This window comes from Hippopotamus amphibius, chromosome 9 (genome assembly GCF_030028045.1).
Source record: "Hippopotamus amphibius kiboko isolate mHipAmp2 chromosome 9, mHipAmp2.hap2, whole genome shotgun sequence".
NCBI classification, from domain to species: Eukaryota; Metazoa; Chordata; class Mammalia; order Artiodactyla; family Hippopotamidae; genus Hippopotamus; species Hippopotamus amphibius.
Genome location: NC_080194.1, coordinates 117,147,936 through 117,163,531, shown reverse-complemented (window position 1 = coordinate 117,163,531; position 15,596 = coordinate 117,147,936). Strand labels below are relative to the sequence as shown.

The 15,596-nt window shown below is 38.5% G+C and overlaps 1 long non-coding RNA gene across 1 annotated transcript; it reads right to left on the bottom strand.

Moving 5' to 3' along the window:
• Positions 1 to 9,936: 9,936 nt before the first annotated feature.
• Positions 9,937 to 15,455, bottom strand: LOC130829326 (uncharacterized). Its single transcript, XR_009047486.1, has 3 exons — positions 14,250 to 15,455; positions 11,191 to 11,366; positions 9,937 to 10,176 (listed from the first exon to the last, which is right to left on the bottom strand). It is a non-coding gene; the product is annotated as an uncharacterized LOC130829326 (long non-coding RNA).
• Between the last annotated feature and the right edge of the window lie 141 nt (positions 15,456 to 15,596).

Here is a 15,596-nt window from a genome sequence, read left to right as displayed (position 1 = left end):
CCAATACAGAAATCTCTTGATATCAAGATAGGAAAATTAAGAACTATAAAAGGACATATAACATTTTGATTATGATAGAAGAATAAAAATGGGGGAATAGTTTAAGTTAAAAAAAAGCATATAAAATTTTTCATTCTAAAAATCACTATAAAAATGTCCTTTTAAATGAGCTATAGCCAGAGCCACCATTGTAGATTTATAGAATAGTTATCTATGTGGAGTTCTAATATCTTGAAGCTTCACAGAGATTCAGTCCTTTGGGTTAATTACTATACTCTCCACTACCAATTTATTCAAAATGCAAGTAAGTCTGCATGAAAAAATTCTCAAATTGTTCTAGTGGGGACCTGGAGTAAGAATTTATTAATTCATTCACCCAAAACACATTTTCTAAGGACCAACTATGTGCAGAAACTATAGCAGGTAATGGGGCCACAGTAATAAGAAACTAGACCTTATTCATCATAAGCTCAGTCCGGTGGGGGCACAGACAGTCACAGACAGGGGGATAAATGCTACAGCAGAGGTAAGCATCGGGTATTGGGGTCACGTAGGAGGGACAACCAACCCAGATGAGGAAATCGAGGAAAGCTTTGCAGAAAACACATCCCTGAGCTGCAGCCTAAAGAAACACTAGGAGAGAGCCATGTAAGAAACAGTAAAAGCTTTCCAGCCACAGAATGCTGCATGTTAGACGTGGGGGTGTTTGAATCAGTCACTGATGGCAAGGAGTTCACTGTAACTAGAGGAGTAACGAGAAATGAGGATAAAGAGGTAAACAGGGCCGGCATAACAAAGGACCACGTAGGTCATCATTTGCATTACATCCTGAAAGCAATGAGAAGCTACTTAAGATTGTTAAGCAAAGCAATGACACGTGATTCTAGAAGCAATATGGAAGAAGGGGTTGGAGGGACTGGGTACTAGAGGCTAGGGGACCATGTGGGAGGCTATATGGAAATCAGGTAGGAGACAATGAGGACCTGGGCTAAAGGAATGGCAATGGAAACAGGGAAGGGATGGATTCAGGACATATTAGAGAGCTAAAACTACTAGTAATTGGTAGCTTATTGGATGTAGAAGACAAGAAAGAGATGGCAAAGACAACTTCTCAGTCTCTGACTTGGGCAACTAGATAGATGGTAGAGCCATTTTCCAAGATGGCAAAGGCAAAGAAATTTTGGGGGGAACAAGATTATTATTTGGCAGCAGCATTTACTGAATGATGCTCTTTCATAGGTTAGAAAGAGGAACTTTGCTACAAAATTTAGCATTCGAAATCTCTGCAAAAAAGGAGTTAACATTCCGTTTGACAGAAAGGTATAATGACTCCACCTAGACGTGAAAACTAAACACATTTCAGATCAAAGATGTTGCATCGCTTGAAAGGAAATGGCAAGACCTACTGTAATTCTGGGATTGGCACCGGCATTTACTTACGTGATAATAGTGAGATAAAGAGCCAAAAAGTAATAGCACTGCTGTCCAACAAGTAACATGACGATGGAGGCTGTTCCTTCTAGGTAGAATGAAAACAAGATAATTCTATAGTAACCGAACTTCCTCAGCCAGGCCTGGCTGGTAAGCATAAGGCACTGAAATGGAAACAGATCAGCATCCTGTTAAGATGGTATCCCATGGTGATGCTTACTCTTCCTGACAATGAAATAAATGTTCTCAGCAAAAAATAAATGTGCTTCTTAATTATAATGTCAGTTGAAACAGCTAATACCTATCTATCATGGTTAGGAATATTATCCATTTATATCTGTAAAAGTTGACTAATAGCCTAAAAGTAACAAAGAAATAGCTATTATTTCCTATAAAATGAACAAAGTGGGAAATGGTTTCATGCATTTTTGTTTTCACACTAACACGAGGAGGTTTTACTTAAAACCAACTCTAAACGAACCATCACTTTGAAACAACCAGCATGGCTTTATTGTAATGTGAAAAGGCCAACTCAAATCGAAAATAAAAGATTTTAAAATTTGGAATTAAAGCCCAGAATTCACCTAGCACACAATAGTAAATAGTAAAATAAATACTTTACTATTCTTCTTACTGTAATATGTCTAAAATGTACTTTTTAATCCTAAAATCAAGCACCAGAGATAAATAATAGTTTATGATTCTATCTACATTTCTTTTGGTTGTGTTTCCTTCCTAATCTTATATACCTTCATAATTCTCATAGATTCAAGTTGAGAGCTCAATCACATTTTTTCCTGCATTTCTTGCTACCAATGAAAAAGTTCATTGTTTCAGACCCAAAACTTAGTGCTAAATATACATATGTACATTAACAAAGATTAGAAGATATTCTTCACTTTCAATTTTAAAAAAAGGTAAGGTACATTGTTTAGCCTTGAACAGTTTTCACTAACCAAATGTACATACATTACAGTTAGAAGAGAATTTTTAATGATGTACGTATAATACCAATATTCTCTAATAAACTAAGAGGTGTTCCCCCTGACTGATTTTTTGGTTTACTTCTCTACTTTCAAGGAACAAGAGCACTTTTTTTTGGATACCAAAACAATGGCTCAGTGACTGATGGGATCCCAGGCATTTCTTAGAGTTTTATCCGATAAAGTATGTAAAACACCCCAGCAAGCCCCCTTATATTCCTATATATAATAATAATATTGTAAATTTACACAGTTCTACATATTGAAATGAAGCTTCTTGTTCTCAATCTCCATTACATAAATATTATACAAAATATAAGAAAGTAATAATGTAAGAAATACGTGGTAAAGTGGAAAGTGAAAGATTTTGAAATCAGATGTCCCTAGGATTGAATTCCAGCTTTGCCACTTTTACCAGCTGTGCGTTCATAGACAAGTTAGTTTACCTAAGAGGCATTTCCTCCCACTAGCACTCCCTCCCCGTCTCTGTCTCTGTCTCTGCCTCTCTCATCATATAAAGGACTTAATAATTATTAGTTACTATTATTCTGTCCAGTGTAAAAAGATATGAGCTAATGATGAGTAATATAACAACAAAAAATAGAGACGTTTTCTTTTACTAAAATAAAGCCTTCTACAAACTGATGATTTTGGTTCTCCATTCATGTGTTTATTGAGCAGAAGCTTGTGAATAATGTGTCCCATCACAAGTGCCGGCAAACAGATGCCAAAGAAGCCTAAATCAAAACAGAGATAAAGGCAGTGCAGTGTTTACAGTAAAAGTTTAATAAATATTTGCTGCACTGAGATTTAATAATAAAAGCTAACATTTCTAGAGTGTTTATTTTGTGCCAGGAACCATCTTAAGTACTTTGCATGTCTTCATTCATTTAATCCGCATAAGAATTCCAATCTTTAGGTACCATTTTTATTGTCTTTTTACAGAGAAGGAAACTGAGACACAGAGAGCTTCAGTAACTTACCCAGGGTCACACAGCTAATAAGTGGGGAGGCAGACTTCTCCCTGGCAGGCTCCATGCCCCTAACCCATTTACTATTCTGCCTCTTGGAGGGGAGTAGGATGTGGAAGTCACAGACCTATTAAAACAGCTATCAGAGAGAAAGAGCACTTGCTCGTTCTTTTCTCCTTTATTTTTTATTTATTTTTTGAAATTTTTATTGGAGTATAGTTGCTTTACAATGTTGTGTTAGTTTCTACTATACACCAAAGTGAATCAGCTATAGGTACATATATATATATAACCCCTCTTTTTTGGATTTCCTTTCCATTTGGGTCATCACAGAGAATTGAGTAGAGATCCCTGTGCTATACAGTAGGTTCTCATTAGTTATCTATTTTATACATAGTATCAATAGTGTATATATGTCAATGCTCATCTCCCAGTTCATCCCATCCCCCTTTTCCCCTTGTATCCATAGGTTTGTTCTCTACATCTGTGTCTCTATTTCTGTTTTGTAAATAAGAGCGTATATACCAATTTTTTCAGATTCCACATATATGCATTATACACGATACTTGTCTCTTTCTGACTTCACTCTGTATGACAGTTTCTAGGTCCATCCATGTCTCTACAAATGACTCAATTTCATTCCTTCTTATGGCTCATATTCCATTGTATATATGTACCACATCTTCTTTATCCGTTTATCTGTTGATGGACATTTAGGTTGCTTCCATGACCTGGCTATTGTAAACAGTGCTGCAATGAACATTGGGGTGCATGTGTCTTTTTGAATTATGGTTTTCTCTGGGTATATGCCCAGTAGTGGGATTGCCGGGTCACATGGTTGTTCTATTTTTAATTTTTTAAGGAACTTCCATTCTGTTCTCCATAGTGGCTGTATCAATTTACATTCCCACCAACAGCACAAGAGGGTTCCCTTTTCTCCACACCCTCTCCAGCTTTTATTGTTTCTAGATTTTGTGATGATGCCCATTCTGACGGGTGTGAGGTGATATCTCATTGCAGTTTTGATTTGCATTTCTCTAATAATTAGTGATGCTGAGCATTTTTTCATGTGTTTGTTGGCCATCTGTATGTCTGAAGCTACTGGGAAGAGAGCCTGAGAAAATGAAAATACAGTACTTAGCCTTCATTACCAAAACCAACAGGTAGAGTGTTAAAGTGACTTAGCCAAATAAATAATAACAAGTTCCAAAGGCTGTCATTTTTTTTATTCCAATATGTGCCACTTCTCTAGAAATTAAGAATAAAATTTAAGGCAACTTTGGATTTTCATTTTATAATGATTTTTTTATTGGGATTAACAGAAATTCATATGTTACTATGAAGTCTTAAGAAAAAGGATCGTTGAAATCTTTTGGCCATACTTCTCTTAAAATTTAATAGCCAAGGGACTTCCTAGGTGGCTCAGTAGTTAAGAATCTGCCTGCCAATGCAGGGGACACGGGTTCAAGCCCTGCTCCAGGAAGATCCCACATGCCGCGGAGCAACTAAGCCCATGCGCCACGACTATTGAGCCTGCGCTTTAGAGCCCATGAGCCACAACTATTGAGCCCATGTGCTGCAACTACTGAAGCCCACGTGCTGCAACTACTGAAGCCCACGTGCCTAGAGCCCGTGCTCCGAAACAAGAGAAGCCATGGCAATGAGGAGCCCACGCGCCACAACGAAGAGTAGCCCCCACTCACCTCAACTAAAGACCGTGCACAGCAAAAAGGACCCAACACAGCCAATAAAATAAATAAATTAAAAAAAAAAAGTTAAAAAAAAAAATTTAATAGCCAAGAGAGACTGAGAGTAAATATTGCTGAATATATAACCAACAAAGCAATTTTATCAAGAATACATAATATGTTGAATATATAAAGTACTCTTACAATTCAACAATATACAATTCAATTAAAAAAATAAAGATTTGAACAAATAACTCACCAAAAAGATATGTGGGTGGCAAGCAAACACATTAAAAGATGCTCAACATCATTAGCAGTCATTAGGAAAATGCAAATCAAAAGCACAATAAGATACTGCTACACACCTACTATTATGGCCAAAATTAAAAGTCTGATATAGTATTGATGAGAATGTGGAGCAACTAGAAAACTTATATATGACTGGGAGGAATATAAAATGGTACCACCAGTTTGGAAAACAGTTTGGCATTGTCTTTAAAAGTCAGACATACACCTACCACGCACTCCAGCCATTTCACTCCTAGGGGTTTACCTAACAGAAGGGAAAGCATACGCCCATACAAAGACAAATGTTCATAGCAGCTTTATTTGTAATAGCCCCAAACTGGAAGCAACCTAAATGCCCATCACAAAGTGAATAGGTAAAAAGCTATGGTACAATGGAATGTTATTTGGCAATAGAAAAGGAATGAAATATTGGTACCACAACAACATGACTGAAGAATTCAGACCAAAAAATAGTGCATATTGTATTATTCCATTTATATAAAAATCTAGAAAATGAAAACTAATCTAGAGTAACTAAAAGGAGGTGGGTGATGACATGGGAGTGAGGGAGGGTAGGGAGGGATTAGAGGGAGGGGTTACGAAGAGGCAAAAGGACAATTGGGAGAGGGATGAGTATGTCTACTGTTTAGATTGTGGTAATGGTTTCATAGGTCAAAATGTCCCAAGTCATACAGTTTAAGTATGTGTTGTTTAGTGAGAGTCAATCATACCTCAATAAAACCGTAACCAAAAAACTACCTTATTTCAACTCTTACTTTTTTTTCGGAGATTATGAAATGTTCTAAAATTGACTGTGGTGGGAGTTTCCTGGTGGCCTGGTGGTGAGGATTCCTGGCTCTCACTGCTGTGGCCCGGTTTCAGGGAACTGAGATCCCGCAAGCTGTGCAGCACAGCCAAAAATTTTTTTTAAAATTAAAAAAAAATAAAATTGTGGCAATGATTGCACGTGTCTGTGAATTTACTGTAAACCACTGAGTTGTATACTTTAAATGGGTGAATTAATTGTACAGTATGTGAATTACATCTCAATGAAGCAGCTTAAAAATATCTATCTATTTAAAAAAAAAAAACTTACATAAGAGTTTAACAAACTTGTTTTTACCTGGAGGAGAGGAGATACTACAGGCAAGCACATGATTAAAAGTGGGAATGTATACATAGCCTAGAATCTAACAATAACAAGTTGAGACAAGAACTCAAACAGCTCCCCTTTCTGAGTCATTCAACACAGCAACAAACAGCTTGAAAAATCTCAAGCAGGGATGCAGGGAGAGCATCATTTTATTATGTACACACAGTACCTGGGACTATACCGATAAGCCAAAAATGATACTCTATTTGGTAAACTCTGCTAAACAGACCATGTAAACACAACACACTTTAGAGACAGAATCTTAAAAGTGCAAGACTCTAAAGGCCTCTGAGCCTCCCTTTTCTCATTTGGAAGCATTAGAGTTTTTCTCTTGAAGGTAGTTTTCAGGATTACATGAGATAGTGTATACAATGTACTTGGTATAGTCCATGGTACATGGTAAGCACTCAGAAGATGTGAGTTATCAATATTATGGTATAGACAGTAACCAAAGGATCATAAAGGCCTTGAGCTAACAGCAGAAAGGCAAAGTCTAACCTATATAGCAGGGTGAGTCAAAAATTATCTGTACTCTGGCTGTAGAATTTATTTTAATTAACTTTTAGAAAAGACAAATACATCATTTTTTGACATAATCTCCTTGCTTTTCAATACACTTTGTCCATCTGTCAACGAGCTTTCGTATTCCCTCATTAAAAAATGTTTTAGGCTGAGCTGTGAGCCACAAATGCACTGATATCTTCACTTCTTCATCAGAAGTGAATCTTCATTCTCACAGGGATGCTTTCAGGGGACGAAACAGGTGAAAGTCCGATGGAGCAAGATCAGGGCTTTAGGAAGGATGCTTTTAGCACCTCAAAATGAAGTTTTTGCAGAGTGTCGACAGTGTGGGCAGAAGCGTGAGGATGTGTGTTGTCATGCAAGATCACAACACCCTTGGATAGCAGTCCTCTGCGTTTAATCCGAAGTTTAGGCTTCAGCTCTTCAATAAACATCTCACTGTAATGAGCACTCTTGATTGCTGAAATTTTTCCTGATAATGTTCCAATACTGGCCCTTGAGAATCCCAGAAAACTGTAAGCATCAATTTTCCAGCTGATGGTTGACTTTTGAACCTTTTCTTGGTCAGCAATTGAGGATATTTCCATTCCATACTCTGCTGTTTACTCTCAGGCTCAAAGTGATGAATCCATGTCTTGTCACCAGTAATGATTCTCTTTAAGAAACTTTCACCTTCCTTAGAGTATCAGTCCAAATTTTGTTTGCAGATATCCAAACACTTCTGTTTATGCTCTCCATGAGTTGTTTTGGTACTTATCTCACACAAACTTTTTGAAGCTTAAGTCTGTCATGGATTACTTCGTTTTGAGGTGTTAAAGCATCCTCCCTATAGTCCTGATCTTGCTCCATCGGACTTTCACCTGTTTCGTCCCCTGAAAGCAGCCCTACGAGGATGAAGATTCACTTCTGATGAAGAAGTGGAGACAGCAGTGCATTTGTGGCTCACAGCTCAGCCTAAAACATTTTTTTTAAATGAGGGAATATGAAAGCTCGTTGACAGATGGACAAAGTGTATTGAAAAGCAAGGAGATTATGTCAGAAAATGATGTATTTGTCTTTTCTAAAAGTTAATTAAAATAAATTCTACAGCCAGAATGCAGATAATTTTTGACTCACTCTCGTACTTTGCTTAAGAAAGTGTGACAACACAGAACATTTCAGAACTATTTCTACCCCACATGGTTTAAATCTTTTTGAAAGTTAGTAAACAGTAAAAACTTTGTCTATCTAGAATAACTTATCCTGTGAAGAGCAGAGATAATAGATTTTAATTGTGAAAACAGGAAAAATCCATATCATAGGTAGGTTAAGTCATATTTTTGGAGGATATATTTAGGTTAAGGGAGGCAATTTTGTTCACCAACTCTCCAAATCATGTAACAAACAACAAGCTGGTATGTTTTTTGAAGGAGGACACACCCTCTACAATAATGGTCATGGGCACAGAATTTTACTAATGCTCTGGAATTCTAGGACTCAGTCTTTTAGCCAAGTGTTTTTGAGACCTGGCTTCAGGAATCCGTGATCAAGTAACTCTTCTTCCTTGTAACAATCACAGGAATCTTAAATGTCAGGATTAAGCAAAATGATATGCTCACAGGAAGCCATGTATTTTCTTCTGTATCTCTGCAGAGGTTTAAAGGAGGAAACTCAGGGAAACAAAATTCAGAAGCTAAAATGTTTAAAACACATTGCTATTACTCAGCTATAAAAAGGGATGAGATGGAGCTATATGTAATGAGGTGGATAGACCTAGAGTCTGTCATACAGAGTGAAGTAAGTCAGAACGAGAAAGACAAATATTGTATGCTAACTCACATATACGGAATCTAAAAATGGTGCTGATGTACTCAGCGACAAGACAAGAACAAGGACGCAGATGCAGAGAATGGACTGGAGAACTCGAGGTTTGGGGGGGCGGGGGGTGAAGGGGAAGCTTAGACGAAGTGAGATAGTAGCATAGACATATATATGCTACCAACTGTAAAATAGCCAGTGGGAAGCTGCTGTATAACAAAGGGAGTTCAACTCGAGGATGGATGATGCCTTAGAGGACTGGGACGGGGAGGGTGGGGGGGAGTCGAGGGAGGGAGGGAATACAGGGATATGTTTATAAAAACAGATGATTGAACTTGATGTACCCCCCAAAAAATAATAAATAAATAAAATTTAAAAAAAAAAACCACATTGCTCAGCTTTCACTGGGTTCGCCTTCCTTTTTTCCTTGCATCTCTTGTTTCCATTATATTTCTACTGAATCTTAAATAATGTCTGGGAGTCTGAATATTTGGGTCTCTTAATAAATGTGAATCATTTTTTCAAACTACTGATATAATCAGGTTTTTAATTCCTCAGCCAGGGAAGAGTTATACCTTTAATCCCTGTAGGAAGATACATGAAGAATCATCACATACCTGTGGGCAGATAAAGCCTGCCCCGTACATGATGCTCCTGATGAAAGAAGGAAGAACATCCTTGGGAATGAGATGATCAACAAAGATCATCATGAAGTTATTGAAGAAGGTTAAATGGAAGACTTGGAAGAAATTCATTATCAGAAAAAGGCGGAAGTTTTTCTGGGTCAAGAGTTGTCTCATCAGTGAGACGACGGAGGTCCAGGGGAGATCCTGTTCAGCTGCTGAGAAAAGGTTTTCACTGGGGCTTCTCGTCGGTTCTAAGCGACTCATGTGGCACGTGCCAGTATAAAGGCTGGCAGTAGCAAGAATGGCAATGACAACAGCGATGGCCTGAAAGTTGAGCAAATTTTCCATGTTGTCAGAGATGAGGCCACAGAAAAGGACACTGGTAGATCCCACCAGGGACGCCACTTGGTTGATGTTAATGAGCTGAAGCCGACTTTCATATGTAGTGAAAATGTCTGCAAACAGTACACACTGGGCCTGCTGAACAAAGGTCAGCGTGCTATCAAAAGCACATAATGACACCACCAGGTGAAGCCCACTCAGCCAGTCACCTTCCTGGTAGTATTTCCAAGGGAACCAGGGAAGCAGGAAGGCTATTGCATATAAAGGGGCACCATACAAAACAGAACGGTGACGACTGGAACAGCAGTCAGCCTTAGAGTTGTTGTGAAAATACCCGGTCAGGTCATTAAGAGCATTCCAGATCATTAAAATCATCTAGGAGGAAAAAAAAAAACAAACCACAGGATTATTTTAGTGTAGTTTGTACTGATAAAAATGACTCTTGAATTTTTAATTAATGTGAAGTAACCAAAGTTGATCAGTTGGGTGGAAAATAAAGCTCATTGCTTCCAGAATCAGCAGGGAGTGTACATACTGAAATATTAATATTAATAATAATAACAATAACAATAACAACTAACACCACCCCAAAAAGGCAGTGTGCATTCACTTTGTGTTTAGGCTTTGAACCAGTTTTTACATGAATTATTTCATTAAATCCTTAAAACAATCTTATGAAGCACATACTATTATTATTCCTACTTTATAAGGAAACTGAGGGCCAGAGAAGTTAAGCAACTTGCCTGGCTAATAAATGACAGAGCCAGGGCCTGAGCCAAGGCAGATGACCCCAGAGTCTGTGCTTTCAATCATTATGCTACACTGTCTCCCCACAAGGCACAAGGCCATGCCTCTGAAGAGTGATGGCCTGTTTACAGACCACGGCACAGTTTTATATAATTTCATTAGGAAAGGTTAAAATATTAGTGTTTGCCATCTCAAAATGGCAAAAGCACTTATTAGATCAAGGATATTGTTGTTGGTAATAAATAAGTAATATTATAAACCATATAGGTTTTTAAGACCATGAACTTTATCCATCCTGACCATCTAATTGGTAATGAGTTACAATTTGTGAATACCATGGGCTATTTCAAAACATAGAATATCTTAACAATAATTCTAATTTTTCCAGATAAGGGGATTTTCCAGATAACCAAGAGCTTACCCTTTAAGCTCTAAAGCCGTTATGTTTTAAGCAATCTTAAAACATGACAATCTTTTAAAAGTCTCTTTGCCCTTAAATAGAGGATCTTGGACATGGATAACCTTTTCTTGATAACTCTTTTAGCTCATGAAGAATCAGCTCTTTGGAAAATCACAAGTCACAATTATGAGGAAGGAAAAACTCTGTCCTAAGGTGAAAGGACAACAATGGCTCCATCTCACCTGGGCTTGGTAAAAGGCCACTTCTGAAATCTTGTATAGATGTAAAAAAAGCTTTACATAGTAGAAACTGAAGACAGAATTTAGCATTTCAGTCCCTAATGTTATCATAGAAAATGCCCAAGCAATGGGTTTGATATTTAAAAATGTCATTTTTCCATACAGAGGAATTCTTCTTCCTTTAGTTTAAGAAAAAGAAAGAAAGAAAGAAAATGGTTAACATTCACTACTTGCATACAATAGCTGATGGGTGGCAAAATTCCACTGGACACTAGCTAATTTTAGTTAAATAAAAGTCCAAAACCACTAGCTGTGAATATGCAACCTGATTTAACACTTTACTTTCTTAGCCACTTACTTAACTTTACTTATCCACAACAATTTTTGAGGTGTTGCCAAGAACACTAAGTTGCATAGAGTGTACCTTTACTTGAATGTATTTTTAATATCTCTTCTAACTTATAAAAGTGATATATACCCAAGAGTTTAGACATGTTTAACTAGTGGCCAGGGAGATGTGTTTACGGCATTATTATCCTCCCTACTTGGGAGGGTACAACAGAAAAGGAACAATGAGGTGACATCCTTTAGCTAGTGTCAAAGAGAAGGAATAAAAGCAAGCCCTTCATGTTAAAGTTGTCCATTCAGTACTATAGGCTTGCAGTGGGAGATTAATTTTTGATCTTCTCCTGACATCCTATATAACTTTGGCCCAAAGGATATAGCTAAGATGGATACAGAAAGAACACATTTTGGTCCTTGCTCTGATGTAAATGTTCCTCTTAAATCTGGCCTATTGTCTTGCCCTTTCCGGGACTTGATTTACCCAACTGGAAAACAGGAAAAGGTTAACCGGGCAAGAGGTAGGTATAGACTCATCTTGCTTTTTTAATCTTGACTATAGTTTTAAGATAACACCATGATTTTCCTGTTTTATAATGGCAGGTCTCCAAAATCTTACTGAAGCAGAAAATGCAAATATTCAGATAATCTGAGAGATATTACTTGCTTAAATAGTCCTTGGGAATTAAGCAGGCACCTCAGTCTATATTTTCCAATTTCTTAGGGCAGCGGAGAGCAAGTTAGAAGGGGGAGGTGCAACAGTTGGCTCAAATGATCAAATTACCCAAGGCCAGCCTCATTTTGCATCAGGTAGATAAAAGAATGATTTTAATTCTATGGGAAGTAGAGCCCTAGAATTATCAAAAGGGGTTATTAAACTGATATGCAGACCAAGCATTGTCTGTAAACAGAATAAAGAATATTTTGTCCATTTGCGTACCAGTTTTCTCAAAAGGTTTGTAGATTCTGTTGTAATGATAAAATAAAAATACGTGAACTTTTTTGTCATTATTCATACTCAAACTCTTGAAAAATACAAGTACTATTATGTGGAGGTCAGTCAACATTTTTGGCTTTAAAGGTAATTCTCAGTTTTGAAAAAGCTGGAAACTACTGTTAAAGATCTCACTCTAGGGACTTACTTTTGGCATAAGTGAGAATGAAAATTGAAGCTAAGGCCACGGGGTTACTAAGAGAGCCAAAAAACAAGGGAGTCAGTAGAACCAAAAGCCAAGATACAAACAGCCCACCAAAATCTAGGCACTCTTCTTTTTCTTAGTTTTACTTTAGGCATGCTAAAACAAGAAGCATGCCACACCTTCTGAATTGATCTGTCATTAAGTCAGAAGGCAGGTATTTATAAACTCAGAATTTTACAAAGAGTCATAAGCTTTCTTAGTTGAGTTCAAATTTTTTTAAAAGATTTTGAGCTAAGCACCCATCCTGTCTGAAACATAAGGTTTATGAGATATATATATATATACACACATATATAGTGAATATAAAGTTTTTTAATTTTTAAAAAATTTTTAAATTAATTTTTATTGGAGTACAGTTGCTAGAATATAAGATTTTAATAACATTACAAAAAACTCCATAACCTGAACTTCTGTTTATACATATTGAAAGGCGGAAGTAAAAATCTTCCTTATTTCTATCTGCAAGAGGAACTATCAATATGTTGCTTTAGATTATTTTCATCATAATAAACACTTATTTCAGTAGGTATCAAACTGAAAATCACCACTTACAATCCTTTTAAAGCCATCACTACTATCTAAAAACTCTATTTACCTGATTTTACTATAGCAACAAAACACCAAAGGACAAGAATAGTATATCTTTACAATCAGGAACAAAGGACTTCTGAAACTGGTTCTTCTTTAACACAAAATGTTTTATACAGACAAGTTTAAAAATAGCAAAATAGTGTAACGATTAGGCTGAGCAGATGTACTAAATACTGGTGAATTATTAAATGAAAACCCAAAACCCTCCTTTGAGAATCAACTTGGGTCGTTATTCACTAACCTATTACTAAACCTAATAATAATGTTACTGAAGAGGCTGCTTGTGCTTGCTTCTCATCTATGACTACACAGACTTTAAAAGAATGATGGAGACCCCTCCAAAGCAGGGCTTTTAGCGCTGAAAGCTAATTTGTCTTTTTCAGTGCAATTTTTGTTCAAACTTTTCCAGGGGGGAAATGTTTCCCCAAATAACATCCTTAAAAAGGGTATACTAATACCAAAAGGCATAAAGTCTGGTGTGTGTGGGGTTTTTTGCCATTTAAATCATCCATAACTTTAATTTCATTGTTGTTTGTTTTTTGAAGAATGTTAAAAAGCATTTCAATACAGTTTCCCTTTTGATATGGAGTCAAAACAAGCTTTTGCCGTGGAGGAAAAGTCAGCACTTTCAATCTTGCCGACTAGTGGCTATGAAAGATGAGTCTCTTGAAGGTCGGAGGCATGATTCTAGCCCTTCAACTTCCACAAATCACCATCAGCAAATCCTAAATCCAATCATCTCTCTTTCCAAAGAGCTTTATCTGTAGTGACTTACTTGTAAGTTAATATAGTTGGTTTTAGTTACTTTCTTTTGGCTCTGGACTAATAATATCTCTACCAGAATTTCGACAACTAGGGCAGTACAGGCTATCCAGGGGAGCTAGCTTCTTTCTTAACCCAGCAATAAAAAGTAGATCAGTAACATTTTACCTTTTAGTATGCCTGGATTCAGAAGAAAAGGATTTGTGAGCTTACCCTCCCTTCCTTTTTTACTTTTTTTAAATAAGTTTATTTATTTATTTATTGGCTGCATTGGGTCTTCGCTGCTGCGTACAGGCTTTCTCTGGTTGTGGTGCACGGGCTTCTCACTGTGGGGGCTTCTCTTGTTGCAGAGCACCGGCTACGGGTGTGCAGTCTTCAGTAGTCATGGCTCACAGGCTTTAGTAGTTGTGGCTCGCCAGCTCTAGAGCACAGGCTCAGTAGTTGTGGCGCACAGGCTTAGTTGCTCCACTGCATGTGGGATCTTCCTGGCCCAGAGATCCAACCCGTGTCCTTTGCATTGGCAGGCGGGCTCTTAACCACTGCACCACCAGGGAAGGCCCTTCCCCTTTTACTTCTAACACCATTATTCCTTCTACATTTGCTGGCTGTCATTCTACTATCAGCTGTCTTCTGTCAGCTGTACCTTTCCCATTTCATCAAGGTTGAAAACATTGACCTTCCGGTCTGTCACCCTATTTTAGAATTTCTGTGTTTGGTCTGCACAATAACTGTAAAAGCCACAACTCATGAGCAGTATTTATTTTGTTATTGTCTGTGGAGAACAGCATTCACTGCCCTGCAGGGGCCATGGAGTGCTAGGGCTGCATTCTCCTCTCTCCAGGTGTAACGTCATGACCCCAGATGCTTAACTTAGTGATCTGAGAATCTTTTAAAAAGTACGCAAATATGCTTGCAATTTTTTTTCCATGCTTCAACTGAACCCCTTCCTCCCCTCAAATACTCAGGTGGGTCTCAGGCCCACCGTTTCAGGGGAAGTAAGTACAAATTCTCAGCGGTTTGGAGATGAGGGGCAGCTATCAAGGAGAAAAAACAGCTGACTCCCCTGAACTTCCGACCCACCCTCAATTTCCCTTCATTAAGCAGAGCAAAGCTGGGAGTCAAAGCGCCAGCAGGGGCCGGCGGGGCGGCGGAAAACCGCGGGGTCCCGGCGCGCCTCGCGCCTCCCGCCTGCCACCACCCACGGCTCGCAGGCCGCACTCTCGCCCCTGACGCCCACGCAGCCCGTCCACCGGCCAGCCCGCCGGACACCCACCACAGGCGCCGCGAAGGCCGCCACCTCCACACCCCAGCACCCCGAACGCACGCCCAGAGCAACTCAAGGCGAAGAAGGGGGCGGGGCCCTCGGCCGCACCCCTTCGTCTTTTCCCGCCTTCTTTGTTTCCTTCGGAGTCGCCATTGGCTGTGTGCCCTCGAGAACGGGAGAACCGCGGGCCTGCGGTGACACGCGATTGGACGACGTCGCCGCCGCTCGGCCGGCGGCCCTCTCGCGATTGG